At 35.0% G+C, this 22,765-nt stretch overlaps 1 long non-coding RNA gene and 8 other non-coding genes across 9 annotated transcripts; all 9 read left to right on the plus strand.

The window, feature by feature from the left end:
- Positions 1-6,503: 6,503 nt before the first annotated feature.
- On the plus strand, positions 6,504-12,289 carry LOC109179140. The gene is made up of 3 exons (XR_002053840.1): positions 6,504-6,637; positions 7,823-7,829; positions 12,248-12,289. It is a non-coding gene; the product is annotated as an uncharacterized LOC109179140 (long non-coding RNA).
- TRNAR-ACG lies at positions 7,778-7,850 on the plus strand. The gene has a single exon. It is a non-coding gene; the product is annotated as a tRNA-Arg (tRNA).
- TRNAF-GAA lies at positions 9,417-9,488 on the plus strand. The gene has a single exon. It is a non-coding gene; the product is annotated as a tRNA-Phe (tRNA).
- Positions 9,626-9,698, plus strand: TRNAR-ACG. The gene has a single exon. It is a non-coding gene; the product is annotated as a tRNA-Arg (tRNA).
- On the plus strand, positions 11,514-11,586 carry TRNAH-AUG. Its single transcript has one exon. It is a non-coding gene; the product is annotated as a tRNA-His (tRNA).
- An 890-nt stretch (positions 12,290-13,179) lies between the features above and the next one.
- TRNAC-GCA lies at positions 13,180-13,251 on the plus strand. The gene has a single exon. It is a non-coding gene; the product is annotated as a tRNA-Cys (tRNA).
- Positions 13,252-13,389: 138 nt separating this feature from the next.
- TRNAR-ACG lies at positions 13,390-13,462 on the plus strand. The gene has a single exon. It is a non-coding gene; the product is annotated as a tRNA-Arg (tRNA).
- A 1,605-nt stretch (positions 13,463-15,067) lies between these two features.
- On the plus strand, positions 15,068-15,139 carry TRNAC-GCA. Its single transcript has one exon. It is a non-coding gene; the product is annotated as a tRNA-Cys (tRNA).
- Positions 15,140-15,276: 137 nt separating this feature from the next.
- Positions 15,277-15,349, plus strand: TRNAR-ACG. The gene has a single exon. It is a non-coding gene; the product is annotated as a tRNA-Arg (tRNA).
- The last annotated feature ends 7,416 nt before the right edge of the window (positions 15,350-22,765 follow it).

Genomic DNA, 22,765 nt, shown 5'->3' on the forward strand with positions numbered 1-22,765 from the left:
TGCTTCCAGATGGTAATGAACTTCCCAATAGTACGTATGATGCCAAAAAGATTTTGTGTCCAATGGGTATGGGATATACAAAGATACATGCTTGCCCTAACGATTGCATATTGCTTAGGAATGATTACAAAGATTTGCATGCATGTCCAATATGTGGGGCATCTCGTTATAAAACAAGCCAGAATGTTGCTGGTAAAGTACGTTTGAAAAGGCCACCAGCTAAAGTTTTGCGGTATCTCCCAATTCTTCCAAGATTTAAGTGTCTGTTTGCAAATCCAAGTGATGCGAAGAACTTAACATGGCATGCAGATCAAAGGATTTCTGATGGCAAGCTTCGACACCCGGCTGATTCTTCTCAATGGATAACATTTGATAATGCATTTCCTGAATTTGGTCACGAGTCGAGAAATCTTAGACTTGGACTTTGTACTGATGGTATTAACCCCCACGGGAATCTATGTAGCAAGCATAGCTCGTGGCCAGTTATGTTGATAATTTATAATCTACCCCCTTGGTTGTGTATGAAACGAAAATACATATTATTATGTTTGATGATTTCTGGGCCAAAACAACCAGGTCATGATATAGATGTTTATTTGGCGCCTTTATCGAAATTTAAAAAAGGCATTCAATGGGGTGCAAGACTATACAGATGCTCCACAACCATTGACTGGGAATCAAGTATATGAACGAGTTGAATGCATCAATGTTACTTTCGGTAAGACTCAGAAGCTTAAATCTGAAAGAGGTAAGAGGTCAAAATCTACAAATGAGAAGAGTCCGTGGAAAAAGAAATCTATATTCTTTGATCTTCCATATTGGAAGACACTAGATGTGAGACATAGTATTGATGTGATGCATGTGGAGAAAAATGTATGTGATAGACTGGTTGGAACTCTTTTAGACATAAAAGGTAAGTCTAAAGATGGACTCAATGCTAGATTGGATTTGGTTGAAATGTGTATACGGCCTACATTAGCTCCACGTTCCGAGGGTAAGAAAACATATTTGCCTCCCGCTGCTCATACTTTATCAAGAAAGGAGAAAATAAGTTTTTGTGAGTGTTTACGTGGAGTAAAGGTACCACAATGGTATTCATCAAATATCAGTAGACTTGTTAATATGCAAGATTTAAAATTGGTGGGTTTGAAGTCTCATGATTGTCATGTCTTAATGCAACAACTATTGCCAGTGGCTGTTAGAGACATATTGCCTAAAAAGTTGAGATACACCGTACCATCATAAGACTTTGTTTCTTTTTCAATGCAATTTGTGGAAAAGTTATTGATCCAGACAAATTAGATGAGTTGCAAAATGAAATTATTGTTACACTGTGTCAGCTAGAGATGTACTTTCCACCTTCATTTTTTGATATCATGGTTTATTTGCTTGTGCATTTGGTTAGAGAGATCAAACATTGCGGTCCAGCTTATTTGAGGTGGATATACCCATTTTAACGGTACATGAAAGTATTAAAAGGTTATGTTAGGAACCGATATAGGCCGGAAGCATCTATTGTTGAAAGCTATGTTGCTGAGGAGGTTACTGAGTTTTGTACTGAATATTTGGCAGGAGTTGAGTCTATTGGAGTTTCTAAGAATCGGCATGAAGGAAGAATTACTGGGAAGGGTACTCGAGGAGTCAAAGTGAATGTTATGCCTCGTGAAGATGTTGACCAGGCACACTTGTACATCTTGCATAATACAAGTGAAGTCGAACCGTATTTAGATGAACACAAGGCGTTGATTAGGGAGCAAAATCCAAAAAGGAGAGACATGTGGATTGTGGGTGAACATAATCGAACTTTTATCAGTTGGTTCAAAAATAAAGTTCTTAAAGAGAATAATGTTTCTGAAACTGTTTCATGGTTAGCACATGGTCCTGGTTTGGATGTCTTATGTCATAATGGATATGACATTAATGGGTTTTCATTTTATACAAAAGCTCAAGATGAAAAGAGCACTATGCAAAATAGTGGAGTTACTTTGGTTGCAAATTCAATGCCTTTTAGTAGTTCGAAAGGTCCAAATCCCGTGTTTGCAGAGTTGTCATATTATGGTGTGATTGAAGAAATATGGGAAGTTGATTATGTTTCATTTAGGGTCCCGGTGTTTCGATGTAGATGGGTAGATAATAAACATGGTGTAAAAGTTGATGAGTTAGGATTTACCCTTGTAGATTTTAATCGGGAAGGACACAAAAATGAGCAGTTTATAATGACATCCCAAGCAAAACAAGTCTTTTATGTTAGTGATCCTTGTGACAAAAAATGGTCCATTGTTCTTCATGGAAAGAGACAAATTGTTGTAGATGAGAATGAAGATGTTAGTTTTGATATTGAGGAAATACCACCATTTTCGTCAAGTTTATTGCCCCCAGTTATTCATAATGAGATAGATGAAGTGCATGCATCACGAGATGATCATCGTGAAGGGATATGGGAGAATTGATTATTATATGTAATGCTTTAATTAGGTATTTATTCTGTTTTTATATTTTCTTATTCTAATATTTCTATATATTCTAATATTTTTTCTTTCTAAACAGGCGTACGGATTCCACAGATGGTGGTGGTACTACAGAAGGTACTCATAGTACTCAAAGTAGTACTACTAAGAAGAGGGGTGCCACTCGTATGCAAAAAATCATTAAGTAACATAATTTTGGGAAACTATAAATTGAGCTTGATGGATTCGAGTCTGTCTATGGGAAAGCTGACATTGAATTTAAAAGTTATGTTGGATTAGTGGGACGAATCAATACTCCTATCACAATAAAAGAATGATCGGATGTCCGAGAAGATACTAAAGCTACTATTTGGAAAGAAATCCTGGTAAGCTAGATTTAGATTTATTCAAAATGTTAATATAATTACATTTCTTACTAATAAATAATGTTGTTTTGTAGAGTACTTATGATATTCCCGACACCATTGATATGAAGAGACATTGGTTAAGCTATGTGAATGACCGGTGGAGAGATTTCAAAACAAAATTGACGAACAAGTATATATACGGTTGCTATGCAGGTCAGAACCCTTGTGAAACATACGACTTCCTTGAACAAGAGACATGGATTGAGTTTTATCAGTCGCATACAGGTGAATCATATGAGGTATCATTATTATTCTATCAATATTTTGAAAAAGGGATACGGAATGATGTATCATATGATTAATATTTTGTATGTATGTAGCCAACAAGGAAAAAATATCAAGACATACAGGCTAAGAATATTCATCCACATCTTTTAGCTCGAGGAGGTTATAAATGGTTGGAGAAGATGATGATGGACGAGAATTTGAAACAACAACAAGCATGTGCTGATGCAGATCCGTCGTATACAATGACTCCTCTAAGTCCCATAAGTAGAGCCGAAAAATGGAAGAAAGCAAGAATGTACAAGTCAGGAAATTATCGTACTGATTCAACTAGATTGGTGGCGGAAAAAATTGTAAGTACATATCTTGTCATACTACAGTAATAGTAATTATTATTGAATAATTTTTATATATGTTAGGATGATCTTGAGTTGCAAATTTCTCAAGGAGAATTTTTTGGGGATGGAAGAAAGGATTCATTGACTGTTGCATTGGGTACCGATGAGCATTGTGGACGTGTTAGAGCCATGGGAAGAGGACATGGCATCAAAAGTGTATTTGGCCATGCAAAACGTCGCCAAAAGACTCCACAAGATGTTCAACAAATCGTTGATGCTGCTGTTGCAGTAGCGTTAGAAAAACAAAAGCAGGAAAATATTTCTGAACGGGAAGAATTTGGTCAACGATTAACATAGCAATTTGAGGCAAAAATAGCTAGTATGATGTTGCAATTTAAAGCTATGCAGACTCCTTTACAACCAAAGCAGGTGGATGACGTATGTGTGGATACTGTGCCATCACCTCCAAGTGACAAAGCTAGTTCCCCAGACCCTTTTAGTAATTTACCGGCTGTAAGTATTCGTTTATAGTTATCTTATTATTATTTATCAATAAAATTTTATATGATTTTTAATTAAAAATTATTGTAGTTAGGGGCACGATGTCAATTGTTCTTAGAAGATCCAATTAGACGTACAGTGGCATATGGGACAGCTTACAGTGGTGGACAAGTTCATGGGGTTGTACTGGATGTAAATAATGTGAAAGTGAGTGTAAATCAAGTTCGTGATCCAACTGCACGTGTACCATTCCCCACCAGTGAGGTTCAACTTGTAAGTGATGCAATGGAACACTTTATCATTTGGCCAAAGAAGCTGGTAGTGTTGTTCCATATTCTTTGACTGCTGATTGCAAAAAGGCTTTTACAATAGCTCGCCGTTTTGAACAGAATCTTGTGATCCATGTGGCTCATGGTATTATGGGCAAGATTGATTATGACTTGCACCTTGAAAGTGTGGAGATAATGCGTTTCTTAAGTATGGACACCATCGATGTTTCTCTAGTTCAGTTCTTTATATAATTGGTAATCTATGTATAATTATATTGGATGTGTTTGTGAATAGGGGTATTTACATCAATTTTGAGTTGGCATCAAAAGACACGTATGACATCCTAGATCCATATTGGATTCAACCAAAAATGAATAATACAGAAGAAAGGAAATCATATATAAGTGCCACCATGCAGTATGAGAAGAAAAATGTATATTTAGCCCCATACGTTCTCAAGTAAGTTTTAATTACGTTTTAAATTAAAGTGCTTATATATAATATATTTTTATTATATATTATATTTACTTATTTACTTATAACTAATAAATTACTTATTTGTAGTGAGCATTAGATGCTGATGGCGATTTCTCCTAGATTAAATGAAATTTTTTGGTTTGATTCACTTGGTCATGGGCAAACATATAATGAGAACGTATGTATATTTATATAATGAATTAATAGTTATTATTAAACTAGTGATGCCAAATATTTACATATATTTTATGTCTTATATGAATAGGTGTATGGCTGCAACAAGCATGATGAGTGGAAAGAAACAATCTCGTCCACCGAAATGGACTACATGTTTGGTAAGTACTTCTTTCACTTTGTAAAACATGCAAACGTATTGTTTTTTATTACTTTTAGCTAATTTTATTGTAATTCAAATGTAGTGTCCTATACAAAAAGGAAGCACCAAATGTGGTTATTATGTGATGAAATTCATGTGGAAAATTGTTTCCAACAACCTAAGCAAAGGAATGGATAAGGCAAGTAATTTAATAATACATATTTCTTCTTCAAATGTTGTTTAAAATATTTGCTTATTTATTATTTTTATTTTTTTTGAACTTTGTAGATTTTGGAAAGACAAGGAAGATTGCCCTACAACAAACAAGAGATTGATGACGTCAGAAACAAGTGGTCGAAGTTTCTTATTGATGAATGGGTTAATAAAACGTTGCTCAATTCATACTACATTATGTTTAAAACTACTTTGTGTTTATTGGGTTGATGTTAATTAGTAGTTTTGTTGCTTGAATTAGTTGATGTTGATTGTGTTTATAGTAGTTTATGTAGATTGTGTTATTTATATTAATATTATATTATTTTTAGTAGCTTAATTAGTTTCATGTTTAGTACGTAGCTTGAATTATTTGATGTTGATGTTGAATGTAACTAGCTGCACAGGTTCTGATTGATACAGCACGTTGGGCTAGAAAGCATCAAACATTTTTAATATATAAAAAAAATAGACACATACGACGTCGACTAATATCCTATTAGCCAACGTCTTATAATTATATATTATTTAAAATAATGATACGACGTCGGCTAATAGGCTACTAGCCGATGTCGTATCATTATTATTTTTTTTTAAATACATACGACGTTGGCTAATAGACTATTAGCCGACGTCGTATCATTATTATTTTTTTTTAAATACATATGAAGTCGGCTAAAAAGATGAGGTGCATTGGACTTCGTGGCCCAATGGAAAAGGTGCTAGTTTACAAAACCAGAGGTTCTAGGTTTAATCCCCAATGGAGTCGTAATTTAAACACTTCTTGCACCACACCTTTGTAACCCAAGAATTCATAAAAAATTCAAGTATTTATTTGTTTTAAAATTCAGAAGTAAAGCATCAAATCAACATTACTACATTAAAATACTCACACACAATGTGACAAAAATGATGATTTTTTTTCTTTAGGAATGGGATGTTGATAAAAGCAAACTATTTTAATCTTAGACAAAATCTGGAGTGGTTAATAAAAGCAAATTATACTAATCTTAGACAAAATCTGGAGGTGGTTAACCTGTTTGTGGCTGGAATATGTAAGTTCTGGATGGGTAGTCAGCATTTGGCAGAGCAAGACTTTTTTGCAAATATCTTATTGAACTTCTTAGCTATTGTCCAAATCCAAATGTCTGGTTTAGCATGCTCCATAAACAACCTTTTTTGAAAATAGACCTCTTCTAAATCAACATCTCAGGCCATAGTAGTTCACCCATCATTATTTGAAAAATACCTTTCTAAATATCATCTCTTATGCTAACTTTTGCCTATTTTCTTGTAGATATCGCTACTGAAGCACACAACATTGTTGCAGAAAGCTGAGTGAAATTCGTCAGATTGAGCAGTGAGGTGTTGTACTTGTTCTCTTATAATATCTCTGCCATTAGCATTAGCGGTGTTGTACTTGTTCCAGGGCTCAGATTCTCATCTCTGAAAATCGAATTATCTTTCTTGTCTATCAGGATAGATTCAACATTTTCCGCGATCCTATTTCTACTTCTCCTTTTACTTGTATCTATCTTCATTTCCTTTTCAACTAAGGGTATTGACATTGGAACGAATTTAAGCCATCCAAGAGGCAGCAGCGCATCAAGAAATTGGATGATACTATCCCAACCGACATACTTGTGTAATCTATTTCACAACTTTGTTGAGTAAAGAAATCCAATATTATCATTAACTAAACCTTTCAAATAAAAAAAAAAAAGAATGGAATTTTGCTTGCTTTGTAAACTAAAAATCTCATGTTCTGAATCTGCAAACAACCTTTCTTGTGACAAGAGGAAACTAAAAGCCGGTTAACTTTAATTTATGCCCCTCTTCTATCAGACAAGCATGTTGGAAAATAATGAACCAAGTCGATTTACGAAAATAATATATATATATATATATATATATATATATATATATACTCACAGGAGAGAGAACATCTATGCTATACAATTCAATAAGTCTATAAAAGACGCTTGTACAAATAGTGGTGCAAATCTACTTCCCAAATCAATGTGGGACAAAATCTCACCTTTTTCCCTTCATTTTTCCAACTCGATCAATGGGTCTACTTTGAGAATCAATATATCATTCACCCATTATCTATTTTGAGTGTACAATATATCAATCTCTTCGTCTCACTACGAAGAACCCGAATCCACTTTGACAAGACCCAAATCGGAAGTGGACCCCACTGATAATTGTACAACAAAATAGCCACTTAAAATGCAATTTTTCCAACAGATTAAAGCATTTGCTTATTGAAGTTCTGATTATCAACATAAATGCAATTAACAAAATTTTTTGTAGAAGTTATAGATGGAAAAATGTCCAATTTACCATTTAAGGGTCTTTAAATCAGTGGTAGAGCATTTGATTGCAGATCAAAAGGTCACCGGTTCAAACTCGGTAGGGCCCTTATGTTGTTCCTAATATTAATTTTATTTATTTATTTTTTAATTTTAAATCATAAAAACACAACACTCCCTGGCCCAATGAATAAGTTCTACAAACGTTTAAAGATATTAATGTTTAAATTTAATTGCAAAAGCATTGGACTTCGTGGCCCAATGGATAAGGCGTTGGTCTACGAAACCAGAGATTCTGGGTCCGATCCCCAGCGGAGTTTTAATTTAAACATTTCTTGCACCACATATTAGTAAGCCAAGAATTCATAAAAAATTCAAGTATTTTATTTGTTTTAAAATTCAGAAGTAAAGCATCAAATCAACATCACTACATTAAAATACTCACACACAATGTGACAAAAATGATGATTTTTTTTTTCTTTAGGAATGGGATGTTGATAAAAGCAAACAATTTTAATCTTAGACAAAATCTGGAGTGGTTAATGAAAGCAAATTATACTAATCTTAGACAAAATCTGGAGGTGGTTAACCTGTTTGTGCCTGGAATATGTATGTTCTGGGTGGGTAGTCAGCATTTGGAAGAGCAAGACTTTTTTGCAAATATCTTATTGAACTTCTTAGCTATTGTCCAAATCCAAATGTCTGGTTTAGCATGCACCATAAACCAACTTTTCTGAAAATAGACCTCTTCTAAATCAGCATCTCAGGCCATAGTAGTTCACCCATCATTGTTTGAAAAATACCTTTCTAGATATCATCTCTTATGCTAACTTTTGCCCATTTTCTTGTAGATATCGCTACTGAAGCGCACAGCATTGTTGCAGAAAGCTGAGTGAAATTCGTCAGATTGAGCAGTGAGGTGTTGTACTTGTTCTCTTATAATATCTCTGCCATTAGCATTAGCGGTGTTGTACTTGTTCCAGGGATCAGATTCTCATCTCTGAAAATCGGATTGTCTTTCTTGTCTATCAGGATAGATACAACTTTTTTCGCCATCCTATTTCTACTTTTCCTTTTACTTGTATCTATCTTCATTTCCTTTTCAACTAAGGGTAGTGACATTGGCACGAATTTAAGCCATCCAAGAGGCAGCAGCGCATCAAGAAATTGGATGATACTATCCCAACCGACATACTTGTGTAATCTATTTCACAACTTTGTTGAGTAACGAAATCCAATATTATCATTAACTAAACCTTTCATATAAAAAAAAGGAATGGAATTTTGCTTGCTTTGTAAACTAAAAATCTCATGTTCCGAATCTGCAAACAACCTTTCTTGTGACAAGAGGAAACTAAACGCTGCGGTTAACTTTAATGTATGCCCCTCTTCTATTAGACAAGCATGTTGGAAAATAATAAACCAAGTCGATTTACGAAAATAATATATATATATATATACTCACAGGAGAGAGAACATCTATGCTATACAATTCATTAAGGCTATAAAAGACCCTTGTATAAATAGTGGTGCAAATCTACTTCCCAAATCAATGTGGGACAAAATCTCATCTTTTTCCCTTCATTTTTCCAACTCGATCAATGGGTCTACTTTGAGAATCAATATATCATTCACCCATTATCCGTTTTGAGTGTACAATATATCAATCTCTTCATCTCACTACGAAGAACCTGAATCCACTTTGACAAGACCCAAATCGGAAGTGGACCCCACTGATAATTGTACTACAAAATAGCCACTTAAAATGCAATTTTTCCAACAGATTAAAGCATTTGCTTATTGAAGTTCTGATTATCAACATAAATGCAATTAACTAAATTTTTTGTAGAAGTCATATATGGAAAAATGTCCAATTTAGCATTTAAGGGTCTTTAGCTCAGTGGTAGAGCATTTGACAGAAGATCAAGAGGTCACCGGTTCAAACTCGGTAGGGCCCTAATGTTGTTCCTCATATTAATTTTATTTATTTATTTTTTAATTTTAAATCATAAAAACACAGCACTCCTTGGCCCAATGAATAAGTTATACAAACGTTTAAAGATATTAATGTTTAAATTTAATTACAAAAACATTGGATTTCGTGGCCCAATGGATAAGGTGCTGGTCTACGAAACTAGAGATTTTGGGTTCGATCCCCAGCGGAGTCGTAATTTAAACATTTCTTTCACCACATCTTTGTAGGCCAAGAATTCATAAAAAATTCAGGTATTTATTTGTTTTAAAATTCTGAAGTAAAGCATCAAATCAACATTACTACATTAAAATACTCACACAGAATGTGACAAAAATGATGATTTTTTTTTCTTTAGGAATGGGATGTGGATAAAAGCAAACTATTTTAATCTTAGACAAAATCTGGAGTGGTTAATAAAAGCAAACTATACTAATCTTAGACAAAATCTGGAGGTGGTTAACCTGTTTGTGGCTGGAATATGTAAGTTCTGGGTGGGTAGTCAGCATTTGGCAGAGCAAGACTTTTTTTGCAAATATCTTATTGAACTTCTTAGCTATTGTCCAAATCCAAATGTCTGGTTTAGCATGCACCATAAACCAACTTTTCTGAAAATAGACCTCATCTAAATCAGCATCTCAGGCCAGAGTAGTTCACCCATCATTGTTTGAAAAATACCTTTCTAAATATCATCTCTTATGCTAACTTTTGCCCATTTTCTTGTAGATATCGCTACTGAAGCACACAACATTGTTGCAGAATGCTGAGTGAAATTCGTCAGATTGAGCAGTGAGGTGTTGTACTTGTTCTCTTATAATATCTCTACCATTAGCATTAGCGGTGTTGTATTTGTTCCAGGGCTCAGATTCTCATCTCTGAAAATCGGATTGTCTTTCTTGTCTATCAGGATAGATACAACTTTTTCCGCCATCCTATTTCTACTTCTCCTTTTACATGTATCTATCTTCATTTCCTTTTCAACTAAGGGTAGTGACATTGGCACGAATTTAAGCCATCCAAGAGGCAGCAGCGCATCAAGAAATTGGATGGTACTATCCCAATCGACATACTTGTGTAATCTATTTCACAACTTTGTTGAGTAAAGAAATCCAATATTATCATTAACTAAACCTTTCAAATAAAAAAAAAAAAAAGGAATGGAATTTTGCTTGCTTTGTAAAATAAAAATCTCATGTTCCAAATCTGCAAACAACCTTTCTTGTGACAAGAGGAAACTAAAAGTTGCGGTTAACTTTAATTTATTCCCCTCTTCTATTAGACAAGCAAGTTGGAAAATAATGAACCAAGTCGATTTACGAAAATAACATATATATATATATATATATATATATATATATATATATATATATATATACTCACAGGAGAGAGAACATCTATGCTATACAATTCAATAAGCCTCTAAAAGACCCTTGTATAAATAGTGGTGCAAATCAACTTCCCAAATCAATGTGGGACAAAATCTCATCTTTTTCCCTTCATTTTTCCAACTCGATCAATGGGTCTACTTTGAGAATCAATATGTCATTCACCCATTATCCGTTTTGAGTGTACAATATATCAATCTCTTCGTCTCACTACGAAGAACCCGAATCCACTTTGACAAGACCCAAATCGGAAGTGGACCCCACTGATAATTGTACAACAAAATAGCCACTTAGAATGCAATTTTTCCAACAGATTAAAGCATTTGCTTATTGAAGTTCTGATTATCAACATAAATGCAATTAACTAAATTTTTTGTAGAAGTTATAGATGGAAAAATGTCCAATTTAGCATCTAAGGGTCTTTAGCTCAGTGGCAGAGCATTTGACTGCAGATCATGAGGTCACAGATTCAAACTCGGTAGGGCCCTTATGTTGTTCCTAATATTAATTTTATTTATTTATTTTTTTAATTTTAAATCATAAAAACACAACACTCCTTGGCCCAATGAATAAGTTCTACAAACGTTTAAAGATATTAATGTTTAAATTTAATTGCATAAGGATTGGATTTCGTGGCCCAATGGATAAGGCGTTGGTCTATGAAACCAGAGATTCCGGGTTCGATCCCCAGCGGAGTTGTAATTTAAACATTTCTTTCACCACATCTTTGTAGGCCAAGAATTCATAAAAAATTCAAGTATTTATTTGTTTTAAAATTCAGAAGTAAAGCATCAAATCAACATTACTACATTAAAATACTCACACACAATGTGACAAAAATGATGAATTTTTTTTCTTTAGGAATGGGATGTTGATAAAAGCAAACTATTTTAATCTTAGACAAAATCTGGAGTGGTTAATAAAAGCAAATTATACTAATCTTAGACAAAATCTGGAGGTGGTTAACCTGTTTGTGGCTGGAATATGTAAGTTCTGGGTGGGTAGTCAGCATTTGGCAGACCAAGACTTTTTTGCAAATATCTTATTGAACTTCTTAGCTATTGTCCAAATCCAAATGTCTGGTTTAGCATGCACCATAAACCAACTTTTCTAAAAATAGACCTCTTCTAAATCAACATCTCAGGCCATAGTAGTTCACGAATCATTATTTGAAAAATACCTTTCTAAATATCATCTCTTATGCTAACTTTTGCCTATTTTCTTGTAGATATCGCAACTGAAGCACACAACATTATTGCAGAAAGCTGAGTGAAATTCATCAGATTGAGCAGTGAGGTGCTGTATTTGTTCACTTATAATATCTCTGCCATTAGCATTAGCGGTGTTGTACATGTTCCAGGGCTCAGATTCTCATCTCTGAAAATCGGATTGTCTTTCTTGTCTATCAGGATAGAAACAACTTTTTCCGCCATCCTATTTCTACTTCTCCTTTTACTTGTATCTATCTTCATTTCCTTTTCAACTAAGGGTAGTGACATTGGCACGAATTTATGCCATCCAAGAGGCAGGAGCGCATCAAGAAATTGGATGGTACTATCCCAACCGACATACTTGTGTAATCTATTTCACAACTTTGTTGAGTAAAGAAATCCAATATTATCATTAACTAAACCTTTCAAATAAAAAAAAGGAATGGAATTTTGCTTGCTTTGTAAACTAAAAATCTCATGTTCCTAATCTGCAAACAACCTTTCTTGCGACAAGAGGGAACTAAAAGCTGCAGTTAACTTTAATTTATGCCCCATGTTCTATTAGACAAGCATGTTGGAAAACTAATGAACCAAGTCGATTTACGAAAATAATATAATATATATATATATATATATATATATATATATATATATACTCACAGGAGAGAGAACATCTATGTTATACAATTCAATAAGCCAATAAAAGACCCTTGTATAAATAGTGGTGCAAATCTACTTCCCAAATCAATGTGGGACAAAATCTCATCTTTTTCCATTCATTTTTCCAACTCGATCAATGGGTCTACTTTGACAATCAATATATCATTCACCCATTATCCGTTTTGAGTGTACAATATATCAATCTCTTCGTCTCACTAGGAAGAACCCGAATCCACTTTGACAAGACCCAAATCGGAAGTGGACCCCACTGATAATTGTACAACAAAATAGCCACTTAGAATGCAATTTTTCCAACAGATTAAAGCATTTGCTTATTGAAGTTCTGATTATCAACATAAATGCAATTAACTAAATTTTTTGTAGAAGTTCTAGATGGAAGAATGTCCAATTTTGCATCTAAGGGTCTTTAGCTCAGTGGCAGAGCATTTGACTGCAGATCAAGAGGTCACCGATTCAAACTCGGTAGGGCCCTTATGTTGTTCCTAATATTAATTTTATTTATTTATTTTTTTAATTTTAAATCATAAAAACACAACACTCCTTGGCCCAATGAATAAGTTCTACAAACGTTTATAGATATTAATGTTTAAATTTAATTGCATAAGGATTGGATTTCGTGGCCCAATGGATAAGGCGTTGGTCTACGAAACCGGAGATTCTGGGTTCGATCCCCAGCGGAGTTGTAATTTAAACATTTCTTTCATTTGTAGGCCAAGAATTCATAAAAAATTCAAGTATTTATTTGTTTTAAAATTCAGAAGTAAAGCATCAAATCAACATTTCTACATTAAAATACTCACACACAATGTGACAAAAATGATGATTTTTTTTTTCTTTAGGAATGGGATGTTGATAAAAGCAAACTATTTTAATCTTAGACAAAATCTGGAGTGGTTAATAAAAGCAAATTATACTAATCTTAGACAAAATTTGGAGGTGGTTAACCTGTTTGTGGCTGGAATATGTAAGTTCTGGGTGGGTAGTCAGCATTTGGCAGAGCAAGACTTTTTTGCAAATATCTTATTGAACTTCTTAGCTATTGTCCAAATCCAAATGTCTGGTTTAGCATGCACCATAAACCAACTTTTCTAAATATAGACCTCTTCTAAATCAACATCTCAGGCCATAGTAGTTCACGAATCATTATTTGAAAAATACCTTTCTAAATATCATCTCTTATGCTAACTTTTGCCTATTTTCTTGTAGATATCGCAACTGAAGCACACAACATTATTGCAGAAAGCTGAGTGAAATTCATCAGATTGAGCAGTGAGGTGTTGTATTTGTTCACTTATAATATCTCTGCCATTAGCATTAGCGGTGTTGTACATGTTCCAGGGCTCAGATTCTCATCTCTGAAAATCGGATTGTTTTTCTTGTCTATCAGGATAGAAACAACTTTTTCTGCCATCCTATTTCTACTTCTCATTTTACTTGTATCTATCCTCATTTCCTTTTTAACTAAGGGTAGTGACATTGGCACGAATTTATGCCATCCAAGAGGCAGGAGCGCATCAAGAAATTGGATGGTACTATCCCAACCGACATACTTGTGTAATCTATCTCACAACTTTGTTGAGTAAAGAAATCCAATATTATCATTAACTAAACTTTTCAAATAAAAAAAAAGGAATGGAATTTTGCTTGCTTTGTAAACTAAAAATCTCATGTTCCTAATTTGCAAACAACCTTTCTTGCGACAAGAGGAAACTAAAAGCTGCGGTTAACTTTAATTTATGCCCCTGTTCTATTAGACAAGCATGTTGGAAAACTAATGAACCAAGTCGATTTACGAAAATAATATAATATATATATATATATACATATATATATATATATATATATATATATATATATATATACTCACAGGAGAGAAAACATCTATGTTTTACAATTCAATAAGCCAATAAAAGACCCTTGTATAAATAGTGGTGCAAATCTACTTCCCAAATCAATGTGGGACAAAATCTCATCTTTTTCCCTTCATTTTTCCAACTCGATCAATGGGTCTACTTTGAGAATCAATATATCATTCACCCATTTTCCGTTTTGAGTGTACAATATATCAATCTCTTCGTCTCACTAGGAACAACCCGAATCCACTTTGACAAGACCCAAATCGGAAGTGGACCCTACTGATAATTGTACAACAAAATAGCCACTTAGAATGCAATGTTTCCAACAGATTAAAGCATTTGCTTATTGAAGTTCTGATTATCAACATAAATGCAATTAACTAAATTTTTTGTAGAAGTTATAGATGGAAAAATGTCCAATTTTGCATCTAAGGGTCTTTAGCTCAGTGGCAGAGCATTTGACTGCAGATCAAGAGGTCACCGGTTCAAACTCGGTAGGGCCCTTATGTTGTTCCTAATATTAATTTTCTTTATTTATTTTTTAATTTTAAATCATAAAAACACAACACTCCCTGGCCCAATGAATAAGTTCTACAAACGTTTAAAGATATTAATGTTTAAATTTAATTACAAAAGCATTGGACTTCGTGGCCCAATGGATAAGGCGCTGGTCTACGAAACTAGAGGTTCTGGATTCGATCCCCAGTGGAGTCGTAATTTAAACATTTCTTTCACCACATCTTTGTAGGCCAAGAATTATTTGTTTTAAAATTCAGAAGTAAAGCATCAAATCAACATTACTACATTAAAATAGTCACACACAATGTGACAAAAATGATGATTTTTTTTTCTTTAGGAATGGGATGTTGATAAAAGCAAACTATTTTAATCTTAGACAAAATCTAGAGTGGTTAATAAAAGCAAATTATACTAATCTTAGACAAAATCTGGAGGTGGTTAACCTGTTTGTCGCTGGAATATGTAAGTTCTGGGTGGGTAGTCAGCATTTGGCAGAGCAAGACTCTTTTGCAAATATCTTATTGAACTTCTTAGCTATTGTCCAAATCCAAATGTCTGGTTTAGCATGCACCATAAACCAACTTTTCTGAAGATAGACCTCTTCTAAATCAGCATTCAGGCCATAGTAGTTCACCCATCATTGTTTGAAAAATACCTTTCTAAATATCATCTCTTACGCTAACTTTTGCCCATTTTCTTGAAGATATCGCTACTAAAGCACACAACATTGGTGCAGAAAGCTGAGTGAAATTCGACAGAATGAGCAGTGAGGTGTTGTACTTGTTCTCTTATAATATCTCTGCGATTAGCATTAGCGGTGTTGTACTTGTTCCAGGACTCAGATTCTCATCTCTGAAAATCGGATTGTCTTTCTTGTCTATCAGGATAGAAACAACTTTTTCCGCCATCCTATTTCTACTTCTCCTTTTACTTGTATCTATCTTCATTTCCTTTTCAACTAAGGGTAGTGACGTTGGCACGAATTTAAGCCATCCAAGAGGCAGCAGCGCATCAAGAAATTCGATGGTACTATCCCAACCGACATACTTGTGTAATCTATTTCACAACTTTGTTGAGTAAAGAAATCCAATATTATCATTCACGAAACCTTTCAAATAAAAAAAAAGGAATGGAATTTTGCTTGCTTTGTAAACTAAAAATCTCATGTTCCTAATCTGCAAACAACCTTTCTTGCGACAAGAGGAAACTAAAAGCTGCGGTTAACTTTAATTTATACCCCTGTTCTATTAGACAAGCATGTTGGAAAACTAATGAACCAAGTCGATTTACGAAAATAATATAATATATATATACTCACAGGAGAGAGAACATCTATGCTATGCAATTCAATAAGACAATAAAAGACCCTTGTATAAATCGTGGTGAAAATCTACTTTCCAAATCAATGTGGGACAAAATCTCATCTTTTTCCCTTCATTTTTCCAACTCGATCAATGGGTCTACTTTGAGAATCAATATATCATTCACCCATTATCCGTTTTGAGTGTACAATATATCAATCTCTTCATCTCACTACGAAGAACCTGAATCCACTTTGACAAGACCCAAATCGAAAGTGGACCCCCCTGATAATTGTACAACAAAATAGCCACTTAAAATGCAATTTTTCCAACAGATTAAAGCATTTGCTTATTGAAGTTCTGATTATCAACAAAAATGCAATTAACTAAATTTTTTGTTGAATTCATAGTTGGAAAAATGTCCAATTTAGCATCTAAGGGTCTTTAGCTCAGTGGCAGAGCATTTGACTGTAGATTAAGAGGTCACCGGTTCAAACCCAGTAGGGCCCTTATGTTGTTCCTAATATTAATTTTATTTATTTATTTTTTAATTTTAAATCATAAAAACACAGCACTCCTTGGCCTAATGAATAAGTCCTACAAACGTTTAAAGATATTAATGTTTAAATTTAATTGCAAAAGCATTGGACTTCGTGGCCCAATGGATAAGGTGTTGGTCTACGAAATCAGAGATTATGGGTTTGATCCCCAGCGGAGTTGTAATTTAAACATTTCTTGCACCACATATTTGTAAGCCAAGAATTCATAAAAAATTGAAGTATTTATTTGTTTTAAAATTAAGAAGTAAAGCATCAAATCAACATTACTACATTAAAATAGTCACACACAATGTGACAAAAATGATGATTTTTTTTCTTTAGGAATGAGATGTTGATAAAAGCAAACTATTTTAATCTTAGACAAAATCTGGAGTGGTTAACAAAAGCAAATTATACTAATCTTAGACAAAATCGGAGGTGGTTAACCTGTTTGTGGCTGGAATATGTAAGTTCTTGGTGGGTAGTCAGCATTTGGCAGAGCAAGACTTTTTTGCAAATATCTTATTGAACTTCTTAGCTATTGTCCAAATCCAAATGTCTAGTTTTGCATGCACCATAAACCAACTTTCCTGAAAATAGACCTCTTCTAAATCAGCATCTCAGGCCATAGTAGTTCACCCATCATTATTTGAAAAATACCTTTCTAAATATCATCTCTTATCCCATTTTCCTGTAGATATCGCTACTGAAGCACACAACAAAGCTGAGTGAAATTCCTCAGATTGAGCAGTGTTGTGTTGTACTTGTTCTCTTATAATATCTCTGCCATTAGCATTAGCGGTGTTATACTTGTTCCAGGGCTCAGATTCTCATCTCTGAAAATCAGATTGTCTTTCTTGTCTATCGGGATAGAAACAACTTTTTCCGCCATCCTATTTCTACTTCTCCTTTTACTTGTATCTATCTTCATTTCCTTTTCAACTAAGGGAAGTGACATTGGCACGAATTTAAGCCATCCAAGAGGCAGCAGCGCATCAAGAAATTGGATGGTACTATCCCAACCGACATACTTGTGTAATCTATTTCACAACTTTGTTGAGTAAAGAAATCCAATATTATCTTTAACTAAACCTTTCAAATTAAAAAAAAAAAAAAGGAATGGAATTTTGCTTGCTGATAATTGCATTTATGTCCATATTTTTACCCCTTGTATAGACATATTTTGAGTGACAAACACTTTGATTTTATGCAAAGAAGTGCCTTAATTCCTTTGTTTATATCTTTTGATGCATAAATTGTAGAGTGCAGGTAATTGTGTATTTTTGAGGTATTTTGGATGAATTTGGAGTCAATGAGAGCCAAATATGAAGCTATGGAGATGGATGCAACACTTCCAAAGGAGTCTAGGGTGGTTCTTTCAATGGTCTTGGTCATGTGGGCAAACCAAAGCAAAAGAGAAGCAAGCACCATGCAATTGCAATTTCCGACCTGCACGTTGACGTCATGGTTCTTGGACCATATCTCAAGCTAAAAACATCCAAATTACATGATTCTTGTCCCATTGCAAAGAAGACTCAAAGGGCTACAACTCATATTCAGACATCAAAGCCTAAAAAGGAAGCCACAGTTGTCAAAATCATCCTTGAAGTTGAAGTTCCGAACTTACAGATTTCACCCGAAACTGACCACTGTTTGTTAATTTGATCATATCTCGGCCTAGGATTGTCCAAATTAATTGATTCTTGCGCCATTTGAAAGAAGAGTCGAAGATCTACAACTTTCATGAAGACACCGAAACCTAATTCTGAATAAAAAAGGGTCAAAATTAGCCTGCAAGTCGAAGTTCTGTTGCAGATCAGCACTCGACGCGTCGAGAATTACTCTCGACGCGTCGAATCCTGGCAGAATGTCGAGCAGCCCATCTCTGTTTTCTTTTGACTGCGTTATAACTCATTTTTTGGAGAAAAAAGAGAGGGGAGAACCCTAGATAGCAAGAACTCGTTTTCCTTTCATTTCCTTAGCTTAGATTAGTCTAGTATTTCATCTCTAACTCTTCTACAAAGCTTGTAATCATGGATTGGAGTGAGATTCAACCACAAAATCTTCATCTTTAATAGAGAAGCTTCTTACTTTTCTTCTTAAGCTTTTGTGCAATATTTATGATATTTTCTTGTGCTTTGTTGTTATTTATGCTTATGAAGTGTGAGTAGTTCGTTTTGGGCTTGGATTAGGGTGATATTGCTAACCTAGATGCTAAATAGGTGATTATTGCATAAGGGGGAAGAACCCTAACCTAGGGTTCATTTGTTTGAGTTGGTTTTATGTTTAATCTTGCTAATATTTGGTACGTAACTCTTATTAGCTTGCTTTTGGATAGTTTTTCTCCACAATGAAAGTTGGGGGAAGAATTTAAGCCTCTCCTTTCTCTAAACCCATTTTCTTTCTATGAAAATAGGGAAGAATTGGGGGCCTAAATGCTTATGTGCTTTAAGAGCTAGGAATTGATACACCATGAAAGTGGGGCAATCCTTGCTCTACTCCTTGTTCTTTAGCTTATGAAAATGGCTTTAAGCTAGGATTTTTATGTGCTTTGCCCTTATGTTCCCTTGGTTAATGTTCTCCCCTAATCCCTAAGTTGTTAAAGCATCTAGAAGGCAACATCCCCTAATTTGAGCCCATCTTTTATCATTGTGATTGCTTGTGTTTAAATTGCATTGTCTTAACTAGATTTTTAGCCCTTAATTGTTGACATTACCCAACCATGAATTTGAATTTGCTTGGATTCTTGTGGGTTCCAATACTTTGGTGCCTAGAACTTTAGTTGTCACTCAAGTACGTGCCATAGTCCCAATCCCTTGCGGAACGACAATTTACACCCGTATACTCACCACCTCTTTCCCTTACACCAACTTTTTGGCGCCGTTGCCGGGGATTGGTTTATTTGGTTGTATTGTGTGATTGCTTTTTCTTTCTAGCATTAGAGTTAGTGAACTCGAAGGAGATCAAGTTTTTATTTTCTTTTGTTAATTTGTTTTGAATTGTGACTAAGTGCTTCCAAAGTTGTCTTTGCTTGAGTTTGGTTGTAGGTACTCCTCTTGGTGCATGCAAACTAGGTTTAAGGGGAGCCAAGGCCTTCACCCTCTCAACCAAGAACTCTCAAGGGAGCTAAGGAGACAAAGAAGAGACTTGCTCGGTTGGTTGAAGGAGTGTGAATCATTGGAGATAAACATGGAGACGGGTGACACTAGCAATCCCGGTCAAATCTCACCCAATGATACAAGCACCCAACATAGCCCGAGACAAGGGGAATTCAATGAAGCTCATGCTAATGTCTCTCAAGTGCCAATTGCTCCCGTTCAAATACCGGCACAAAACTTCATGGCAAATCCTAATGTCAATCCTTATGTTAGAGGAGGAATGGGGTTTCCACAAGCTCAATACCCATTTTATCCTAACATGAATCAAGGGGGCATTCCTCAAGGGTATGGGCAACCTCAACAACAACAAGGCCAAGGGGTTGGTATGCAAAATCTTCTTCACCAAATGAACCCCAACTTTGCCAATCCTATGTTTAACATGCCTCAAAACTTTCCACAAGGAGTTCCTCCTATTTTCTATCAAGGTGTTCCACAAAGGCAACCCATGGCGGCCCATCTAGCTCCGGAGTTTGAAGAAGAGGATTGCATTGTTTACCCGGGGGTGGATGCCAATAATTTTGAACTCAAGACTTCTCTTATCCAAATGGTTCAAGCCAATCAATTTGGAGGTTCAAGGGTTGAGGATCCCAAAGCTCATGTTGTTCACTTTGATCGGATTTGCCAAACAATCAAGATGAATGGGATTCCTAGTGATGCAATCAAGTTGAGGCTATTCCCTTTTTCATTGAGAGACCAAGCATTGAGTTGGCTCAATTCCTTTCCGGCCAACCACTTTACAACTTGGGAACAACTTTACAAGGCCTTCATGCAAGAGTATTGCCCTCCTTCCAAGGCCGCCAAATTGAAGAAACAAATTCAAAATTTCCAACAATTTGGAAATGAGAATTTGTATGAAGCTTGGAAAAGATTTAAAGAGTTGAGAAGACAATGTCCAAAGAATTTGCTTACTCCGGGGGATTTCATCTCATCCTTTTATGAGGGATTGTTGGATATCTCAAAAACCATTCTTGACACATCTTCATTTGGAGGCATTTTTATTGATATGGGTCCGGAGTATGGTGAACAATTGATTGAGAGGATTACTTCTAACACGGCATATTGGTATAATGAAAGAAGTGACCCACCCAAGAAAGAAAAGACCGCCGGGATGTTTGAGGTTGAAGAAAAGATGGCCATGCAAGCTCAATTGGATTCAATTCAACACATGCTCAAGAATATGATGCAAGCTCCGAAGCAAAATGTGCAACCGGTGACTCAAACTCCTCAAGTATCTTACATGTCTACTCTGTATTCCTTGCCACAAGCTATTTGCAATCCTCCCGGTTCTCAAAGCATGGCAATGGTAGCTTGTTGTGCTATATGTGGTGGAGCTCATGCTTCTCAAGCTTGTCTATTGTTGGACCCTAGTGGCCAAAGCTCTTTACCAAACATGGAGCAAGTGGATATGATTGGGTACTCTAGACCTCAAAATCAAGGGCAAGGATATGGAACTTATGGTCAACAAGGAAGAAATCAATTTGGGTCTTCTTGGAACAATCAAGGTGTGCAAGGAAGGAATCCACCTCCGGGTTTTCAAGGAAATCAAGCAAGTAGAGGTGGAAATCAATTGAATCAACAATGGAGAGGAAATCAAGGATATGGAAATAATCAAAATCAACAAGGATCCTCTCAACCTTCTCAAGATGTGGACATGAAGACATTAATGAACATGATGATGTCTCAAATGTCTCAAATTAGCAAGTTGCAATCTCAAGTGGAGAATCTACAAACCCAAAATCAAGGAGGAGGCACTCAAGGATCTACACATGCCTCATCTTCTAGTGGTAGACTTCCGGCTAACACCGAAAATCCTAGAAATCATGTCAACGCCATCACCACTAGAAGTGGAAAATCTTTGAAAGATCCACCCTTTCCTTCTAATGATCTTACAATTGAAGAAGATGTTGAGAAAGATGAAGATGAGGAAATGCCAAATGAAGAGGAAATTGAAAAAAATCTTGAGAGTGAAAATGATGATGAGCCTCTAATTCAAAGAAACAAGTCAAAAGCATTGGACTTCGTCGCCCAATGGATAAGTTCTACAAACGTTTAAAGATATTAATGTTTAAATTTAATTGCAAAAGCATTGGACTTCGTCGCCCAATGGATAAGGCGGTTGTTTATGAAACAAGAGATTCTGGGTTCAATCTCCAGCTGAGTCGTAAATAAATTAAACACTTCTAGCACCACATCTCTCTAATCCAAGAATTCAATGAAAATTCAAGTATTTATTTGTTTTAAAATTCAGAAGTAAAGCATCAAATCAACATTACTACATTAAAACACTCACAAACAATGTGACAAAAATGATGATTTTTTTTCTTTAAGAATGGGATGTTGATAAAAGCAAACTATATTAATCTTATACAAAATCTGGAGTGGTTAACAAAAGCAAATTATACTAATCTTAGACAGAATCTGGAGTGGTGAACCTGTTTGTGGCTGGAAGATGTAATTCTGGGTGGGTAGTCAGCATTTGGCAGAGCAAGACTTTTTTGCAAATATCTTATTGAACTTCTTAGCTTTTGTCCAAATCCAAATGTCTGGTTTAGCCATGCACTATAAACCAGCTTTTCTGGAAATAGACCTCTTCTAAATCATCATCTCAGGCCA

Source organism: Ipomoea nil, unplaced genomic scaffold (assembly GCF_001879475.1).
Source record: "Ipomoea nil cultivar Tokyo-kokei standard unplaced genomic scaffold, Asagao_1.1 scaffold0878, whole genome shotgun sequence".
Taxonomy (NCBI): Eukaryota; Viridiplantae; Streptophyta; class Magnoliopsida; order Solanales; family Convolvulaceae; genus Ipomoea; species Ipomoea nil.